This window comes from Elephantulus edwardii, unplaced genomic scaffold (assembly GCF_000299155.1).
Source record: "Elephantulus edwardii isolate Elephantulus edwardi_28Jun2011 unplaced genomic scaffold, EleEdw1.0 scaffold00004, whole genome shotgun sequence".
NCBI classification, from domain to species: Eukaryota; Metazoa; Chordata; class Mammalia; order Macroscelidea; family Macroscelididae; genus Elephantulus; species Elephantulus edwardii.
Window position 1 is genome coordinate 28,823,388 of NW_006399754.1, and position 9,179 is coordinate 28,832,566.

Sequence of the window (9,179 nt, forward strand, 5' to 3'; positions counted from 1 at the left end):
AATGTTTAGAAATATTATATACCTGGATATTTTCAGGAGATACTTTTTCTTTAAGATCTGAGAGTGATGCAAGCACCCAATCTCAAGGCATTGCTTCTAAGTTAAAAGAAAGACATATACACACAATCTCAATCTTTATTTTTGCTAGGCTTCACATAATATGAATGAATATAGAATTTGAGAGTGAGATATAGAAAAAAGGAGGCCTCAATTTTAAAACTGCTTTTTATTTACAATACAAACACTTCTTGTTGTTGTTGTTGTTGTTGTTGTGTACCATCGAGTTGGAAATGATCCCTAGCTGACCATCCAGAGAGTTTCCAGCACCGGTTAATCACACAGGAGGAGATTTCCCATCCTTGTCCTGCAGAGCAGCTGGTGGATTTGAACTGTGTGCCTTGGGGATTGCAGTGCAACCTCTTGCCACTAGGTCACCAGAGCTCCCTTATAGTCTTACGTTTAATCATTTTAGTATTCATGTTATAGTTAATATATATGTGAGGGACTTGTATATCATGTAAGCTAGAAAGTTATCAGGTGATATAGTTTAATATCACTGGGTCTACATTTTCTAAAATTTAGGAGCACTGACAACTGTAATGCACAATTACACAATTACAGTGTAACTGTGTAAATGCACAACAGTAAGTTTACCAAGATCCTTCATCATTCAGTCTTTTTCATGACTTTACTTACAAATGGAAACAATACCAAAGTATAGGTACTTTTAAAAGAAAATTGGATGAAATAAGCACAATTATAATTATAAATTTGTAATCTTAAGAAAAAAAAAAGAAACAGGAGTGGAATCCACACATCCTTAATAACATGCCTTCAGGGACTTTATGAACTTTTTAAAATGTTAATATGTGGAGGGGCTTTAGGCCTTTTGTTCATAGGGTCACAATGAGTCGTCCTTGACTCAAAGACAATCAACAACAACAAATCTTAAGAAAGAAAGGCAATGTAAGCTCTTAATTTTAATGTGTATATTATTATAATAATACACATTTCTTTAAAATAAAACTGCATTCTATTGTGTTATCTGTTTTTATACAGCAAAAACGTTTCTCTAAAATGCAACTGTTTTGTATATGTTACATTGAAAATCAGAAACAAATGTTACAAAATTTGGAAAGAAAATATATATTATCCTTCTAGAACATGAGAAGGGAGTTTTGATGACTATTTGTTGTTGTTATTGTTGTCATTGTTGATGTTGTTGTTAGGCACCATGAAGTCAAACATGACTCATAGCGACTCTATGAACATAAGATCTGAACCTAGTCCTGTCCTGTGCCATCCTCATGCTTCCCGACACACAAGAGCCCATTGCAGCAGCACTATGTCAATCCATCTGGTTGAAGGTCTTCCTCTCCTTTATTGACCCTCCACTCTTCCCAGCATCATGTCTCTCCCCAATGAATAGCACCTTCTAGCAACATGTCCAAAATATGTGAGGCAAAGCCTCATAATTTTTGCCTCCAAGCGCAATCCAGATGCACCCTTTCCAAGACATTTCTACTGGTTCTCTTGGCTGTCCTTGAGATGTTCAGTGCTTTTCTCCAACACCACAGCTGAAAGGTGTCAATTCTTTTTCTGTCTTCTTTAGTCTTTGTCCAGGTCTTGTATGCAAAGCTAATAATAGGAAAGACTATAGCCTGAATCAGATGCACCTTAATCCTCAAATTGACATCATTATTCCTCAGTAATTTGGAAATGTCCCTAACTGCAGATTTTCCCAGTGCATGTGTCTCCTTATTTCTTGGCTGTACCAAGGGTGTTAATTGTGGATCCAAGCAAGATGAAGCTGTTGACAGTTGCAACCTTCTCTCCATCTATCATGACACTGCCTACTGGTCCAGACGTAAGAATCTTTGTTTTCTTGATATTGAAATGCAATCCATACTGAAGGCTGCATTCCTTCATCTTCTGCAACAAGTGCTTCAAGTCTTCCTCACTTTTGGCAAGCAAGGTGGCATCATCTACATATCACAGATTATTGATGAAGTTGGATCCTGGTGGTTAAGTGTTTGAGATTTACTTGAGAGCTGGGGATAAACTGATTGTGTTTCTAATTGTGTTAGCAATCAAGTGTAAGTTGATTAGCTGTATCTGATCTCATTTACAGTCAACTTGGGTGGGAAGCCTCCTGTGTGGGCAAAGAGCATCCCGTGGGTGGACCTTTGTATTTAAAAGTTGGTCTGATCTTGCCTGTGAGTGAGTCATTAGCTTGGCTTTGTATTTAAAAGTCAGTTGGGCCCAAAGGCCTGTGGCTATTGTGTTTGGAGATAACCTTGTTCTAAATGGTATAGCACTTGTCTGTCGGTTTGCTGTGCTGTGATTACTTGGGGTTGCTGTGATGTTGAAACCTTTTCCAGTGACATGTCAAAGTCCAAAAGGGTTTCCCATAATGGACAGGTTTTGATGGAGCTCCCTGATTAAGACAGGCTAGGAAGCAGGATGGGCCATCTACTTTCTAAATAGAAGGTCTGATTGTCTAGTGGTAAGGAATTGTTTGCCAGCTTTAACATAAGCTCTTGAATCTGCCAGCTCTTTCATGGAAGAAAGATGAACAATCACCTCGCAAACAATGTACCACTTCTAAAAATCCTTCGGAGGGTCAGTTGTAAGTTGATTCCAACTCAACAGTACATAACAACTACAACAAAGGATGAAAAATCTTCACATTGAATTCTTATAACTGTGTAGTAATAAGTGACTCAGACTTGATTCTCCATTGGGTTTCCAAGGCAGTAATTACACAAGAGGAGCTTCTCCTGGAGAGCTGCATCTGAACTGCCAGAGAGGGGCTGCCTTTGAGTTTGCAGCATAATTTCTTATGAACTGTTGTTGTTTATCACCAAGTCAGACCAGGCATAGCCAACCTTCGTTGGGTTTTCAGAGTCAGTACACCACAGCGGAGGAGACTGCCCATCTTACTCCTGCAAAGCAGAAGGTGGGTTTGCACCTTAGAACTTTTAGTAGGAAACACAACTCTTCACCACGAAGAAGCTAGATGGACTGAAGCTGTGCTGCAGTCCAAAGGCAAATGGTTCAAATCCATCACTTCTTCATGGGAAAAGGATGGGAAATCTCTTCTTGTATGATTTACAGCCTCTGAAAACCTCCTGGAGGGTCAGCTATGAGTCAATTCCTACTTGCAACAAGACAACATTTACTTCCTGTTAAGAAGTTCTAGGGAGCCAGTGTGCTATATGTTGGGTTGCTAACCAAAGGCTCAGTGGGTTGCATCCACTAGCTTGTGGAGGGGAGAAAAAGAGCAAGAGAATAATAAGATCTCCTCTGGTAAATATTTATAACCTGGAAACTGGTGAAGAAGAGCCATGATTCACAATGCAATCCTTTGTAGTGATGTCTGTTTGTATGGTTTTTTGGGTAGAAGTTTACTTTCTCTTAGAAAGCATACCTGAACCAAAAATGTTAAGATATCAAAGATACCAGCTATAAATAGCTGGTGTCTAAAACATATAACTTACTCGGTCTTTATGTAAATCAAATCATTCCAGAGACTGGACTTCAGGAAGAAGAATGTGGCATCAGAAGAGGAGAACGACTCATCCACAACCACACTGGACAGATGACACAACTTCGCTTGCTGAGAGAAGAGAGGGTAAGAATAAAGACTAGAGCTTTCAATATGCATTACGTCTCAACATCATGAAGGCAACAATTCTTACTGTTCAGCCAGAAGGTGATAGCATGATAGTTGGAGAGTAGACTGAAGCTCTTAACAATTTTTTTTCACTTGCATCCACAAACAAACCCTTGGCACAAGCAGTCAAGGATTCAGAAGAGGTATTTTTCAAAGAGTTCTCTAAGGGTGTTAAGAAGCAAACATGTCAGTCTAAAGATTAAAGTACATCTGTTTCAAACCATGATCTTTTCCATGACTTGGTTTTTATGTGAAAATCAGACAATGACTCAGGATGAAAGAAGAATAATCAATGCCTTTGAATTATGCTGTTGGAAAAGGGTATTGAATATCCCATGGATAGTCAAGAAGACAATCAAGTATATCTCAGAGAAAGTGCAAGAAAGGCGATGCTTGGAGTCAAGGATGGCGACTATTTGTTTAACATATCGTGGGCCTGTTGTTAGAAGAGACCAGTCCTGGGAGAAGGATATCCTGCTAGAAAAGGTGGACGGACACCAAAAGGCAGGAAGTCCATCAAGAAGGTGGATTGACTGGAGAGAGAAGTGCAGCAATGAATGAATGGAAATCCAAATTCTCTGTAAATGTTCATTAAAATTATTAAAAAAATAAAATAAAGAAGGTGGATTGAGATAAACACTGCAACAGTGGGATGAAATATATCAGAGATGAAGAGGATGGCACAGGATAGGACAAGAAGCAGCCCCACTGCTTATGAGTTGTAGTTGAAGACAATACTTAACAACAAATCATATAAAATGACATTTTCTTGTCTTTCATATCAAGTTACATATTCTTGGAATTTATAATCTACCACAATAGGAAATATGATGATTTGTAATGTTGCTGTTGTTGTTGTTGTTGTTGTTATGTGTTGTTAAGTTGCCTACGACTCATAGTGACCCTATATACCAAAGCTCTATACCCTGTGCCAATCTTATTGCTTCTCACACACCTACTCTCATTACCCCAGTCACTAAATCAATCTCTCTCATTGAGGGTTTTCCTCTCCTGCACTGTCCTTCCACTCTCCCAAGCATGACATCCCTCTCTAAGGACTGGTCCCTCTTTACAAGATGTCCAAAGTATATCAGATGAAGCTTCAGAATCTTTGCTTCCAAGGAGCTGCCTGGCTTCACCCTCTCCAGGATGAGCCCATTTGTTCTCCTAGCAGTCCATGGTACCCTCAATACTCTTCCCCAGCGCCACAGCTCAAAGGCATCAACTCTCCTTCTATTGTCCCTAGTCATTGTCCAGCTCTCTGATGCATAACAAGTGATTGCAAAGACCATGGCCTTTATCAGGTGCACCTTAGTTTGCAGACTGATGTCATTGTTCTTTAGTACTTTGGAGAGGTCTCTGACAGCTGACTTTCCCAATGCAATTGTAATAGAAGTATTTAATAAATTGTGAATGTTAGTACTTCTTGAACTGAAGCATTCAGCAATAATACATGCACATATATGTGTGACTGTATAAAGACATGCTACTTCTAAAACTGAAGTTTAAGGATCATAATCATGCAACTCACTGGTCTAAAGTGCAGTTACAATTAATACATACAGGATTCTGGGTGAAATATTTTCCAAATGCATGTCATGTAACGTAATTGGAAAAGATGAGAGTTCATTGGCTTCACTAAAGGGTCATAGTGCACCCAGCTATTTCCTGCCACCTTTGTTAAAGTTAATACTGCCTTTTCTGTTTTCTACAAACCATTCTCTGCATTGATCCAGAATAAATGGTTGTGCTGTGTTTAATTTCCGCCTTTGCCATGTTACATTTTTGTCTTTTTCTTTTTTGGCCTGAGGGAATAGAACACTCTAAAGGGGGGGAAAATATGGATGACCTTGACCTTTCCCCTTGAGAATTAACTGCTATGTTAATCAGTCTTTTTGCCTTGAGAGTTAGTAAAGAAAGAATGCAATGGCACATAGTTGTATAATTACCACTAAATTCAAAGGCAGCATGTAGGGTTCCATGGTTTGTGTTTCATCACTTTCTTTTGAAAGCATTTATTTTCTTACCCACTTCCTGAAAGCAAAACATCAAATACAATGGAAAGAAAAGAATTTATTTGTTGGAACTCTCAAAAATTCATGAAGATTGAACCTGGTTTAGGACTTTAATCATAAAAAAAAAATAACAGTTACTATTGATATGAGAGGATTAGGGAAATGAAGATTAAAAGATGAATGAATCTTGGTTGGGAAGAAGATGTAGTCGTAACTCACAGAGGGTGGACTCTCTCGTGGGTATTTAATTCTGACACCAAAAGGCTCCCATATGATAAAGTAGAACTGTCTCCCAGGGTCTCTTAGGTTGCAAACTTTAAGGCAACTAACTGCCAGGTCGTTCGTTCCCCCACAACACAACAGGTGAGTGTGAGCTGCCTCCTTTCAGAGATCAAACACTTCATCAGTGAACTATCACAGCCACTTGTGTTCACTGTCTCATTCACACACTGCTGTCTACTCAGAACCAACCCATCACCGAGCTTCCAGTAGGTCTCCCAGGGTTTAAATCACAAGGTAGAGACTATTGGTCCTTTTCCCATACAGCTATAAGTGGCTGGACCTACCATAGCAGAGCAGCCATCAAATTAACAGAAAAATCCCCAGGACTAGGCAGCCAGGGCTCACATATGCTAATCACACACAAACACACACACACACACACACACCCTCTTTGTTATCTCTCTCATTGCCTTTGCATCACAGTCAACTCTTACCTGACCTTCCCTTGAGTTTCTCAATTATATATTGCCCATCTTTCTTCCTCAGAGCCATTGGTGGATTTGAACTGCCAGAGTTTGGATTGGTGTTACTTCCTACAGACTAGGCCACTAGAAAGCCCTTATGTGTCAACTGTTCTTATTATGAGCCATCACATCAGAAGGGACTCGTTGTTGTTCTTAGGTGCTGTTGAGTCAAGAGTGACTCATTACGACATCTATGAATCCTGTCCTATCAAGGAACCGTCAGTTTTTCCATTAAATTCTACAAACCGTAGGTGGCATTAGGATTCATCAGGGAAGTTCACTAATTCATCCAACCTCATCATTTTGAGTCATTCATTTACTGTTTAACTTTCCAATATTTACTAAATGTTTAAATAGTGTAATCTAAAGAGCCTCACAAATTGATAAGTGATAATTAGTATAAGAAAATATGTAATCTCATTTCAACAGAAGATCTATTTATTAGGTTAAATGAATAAATTCATTCAAACTTAATTTTAGTCCATAGCAACAGTTACAAAAACAAATACAAAGATTTAACTGTTACTAAAATGATTATTGACTTATGTTTTCCTCTCCTCATGTCTTCTCTTATCAAAAATTGAAGGTGTTATAAAGATAAGAATGTTGGAAAAAAAAAAGAGTATAAATATTAAGATAATTAAGAATATTTTAAAATAGATCACGCTTTGTCCAATAGATTTGCCAAGATTATCTGGCTTGTTTAAGAAAGCACTTTTCATAAGTACAGCATGGCAAAGTAGGGAGGGGGGCACTGTAAAAAGGGAGAATTAATATCTATTAAATAAAATTAAATATGCTATCCTTCTATATAATACAAAATAAATTATTTTAATAAAACTGGTTATTCTACAAATAATCTTGATGTAATGTCAAAGACTAGAAATTCCCAAGGAAGGAGAGTTTACAAATTGACCTTTCTTGCGACAACCAAACCCCTTACTAAGTAGTGTTCCGATAAACTAGAACATGTAAAAGTTCTCAGATCTTTGTCTACTTCTTTATAAACTGAAATCAAAGTAAAAATTTTACAGTAATGTACACAATCAGTATAAATTATTTTATCTGATTTACATTTCACTTTCCAGCAAGACTTTCATGAGTAGTAGAAAATTATATCAATGAGTATTAGATTATTATTTCTCTTGTCTAGACAAGTTGATACATCCCTGGATCTCTACTAAACCTGATGCTTTGTTTATCATTTGTGATTAAAATTATAAACCCTTAAAAGCACAACCGCTGAATATCAGATCCCTGTTGGAGGTAACAACATAACACGTGCATAGATGGTCATGCATTTACTCAGTCACTGAGATAATCTCTACACTCATTTGTAATCTTTTTCTTATTGAGACTTTAGAGGCCCTGTTTTCCCTAAGTATATAAAGAGTGAGTCCAGAAAGTATTTCTGGAAAGTCTTGTTTATTCTTGGGAAACCTTCTCAGCAAGAATTGAACTTCTTGGCTTTAGATCTCAAAAGTATTAAAACCTTCTGGACTGAAATAATCAGGTTCTTTTAAAGAGAACCAAAAGCCAACATGTTCCTAAGTAAGAACTGAATCCTGGATAAGAAATAACATGTATTTTTATAGCAACATCAGCCCATTATGGAAATATGCTTAGATAAGAAATTTCTTGAAATTGAAAGGTACTTATGCAGTAGAAATTTTTCCACAGGTGGTATATATTTATATGTTTATTTCTTTAAACTAGCCAACAATCTGTGCTATGCAGATGACACAACTCTGCTTACTGAAACTGAGGAGGACTTGATGCGCTTGCTGCAGAAGTTCAAGGGCAGCAGCCTTCAATATGGATTGAGGCTCGATATCCAGAAAACAAAGATTCTCACCAGTGGGCTGATTGGCAACATCAGGATCAATGGTGAAGACTGAGAATGTTCACAGCTTTAGTTTGGCCCCACAGTCAACATTCTTGACACCAGCAGCCAGGAAATTAAAAGACGGATTACTTTGGGCAAGTGCTGTTAGAGACCTCTCCAAAGTACTGTAGAGCAATTATAATTGTCTGGAGACTAAGGTGACAACAAAACCAATTTTCTTTCTAATTGAACTAAGATTTGTTGTTCATAACTAGATATAATATTACCTATTGATGGCTAATTGAATCGATCTTAATTCAAGAAGACATTGACTTGATTTCCAAGTCTGCAGATCTTTTTGAAAGCAAACTGCTTCATCTCCCACAGAGCCAATGCCGAGTTTGAACCACCGACCTTTTAGTTAGCAGACAAATATGTGACATACTTTATCAACTGGTCTAACATTGTTAAAAAAAAACCCCAAAACTCGTTATTGATACTAGTTGAAATAAATGTATAACTGACCATCTAGTGGGCTTTATGAGGCTGTAACAAGCATGAGATGGTCCATCTTCTTCCCTTGGGGCTCCTGGGGGTTCAAATAGGCAGACAGATGAACCTTTGAGTACAATTCCCTACTGAAAGCATTATTTATGAATTAACATCCCTAATGGTAACAAAAAATAAACCTGCCACTTGAACAGTGGTTCCGTCATCTTCTAAATAAAATATATGCCGTTTTAAAATGATTTATTCTCAACTATGACCTACAATTAATATACTTTTAAAATGTGTCATTTACAAGTTCAAAAGTATATGCCTTTTCAGTGAAATATTTTAAAAAGTTTCTCTTAAAATTGTATGCAATGAGGGTTGCAGAGTGGATTATATTTGGGGCTAGGGTGTGGGGTTTGGGG

At 37.7% G+C, this 9,179-nt stretch overlaps 1 pseudogene; it reads left to right on the forward strand.

The window, feature by feature from the left end:
• Nucleotides 1-9,179, forward strand: part of LOC102866781 — a 26,201-nt pseudogene that overhangs the window by 1,136 nt on the left and 15,886 nt on the right.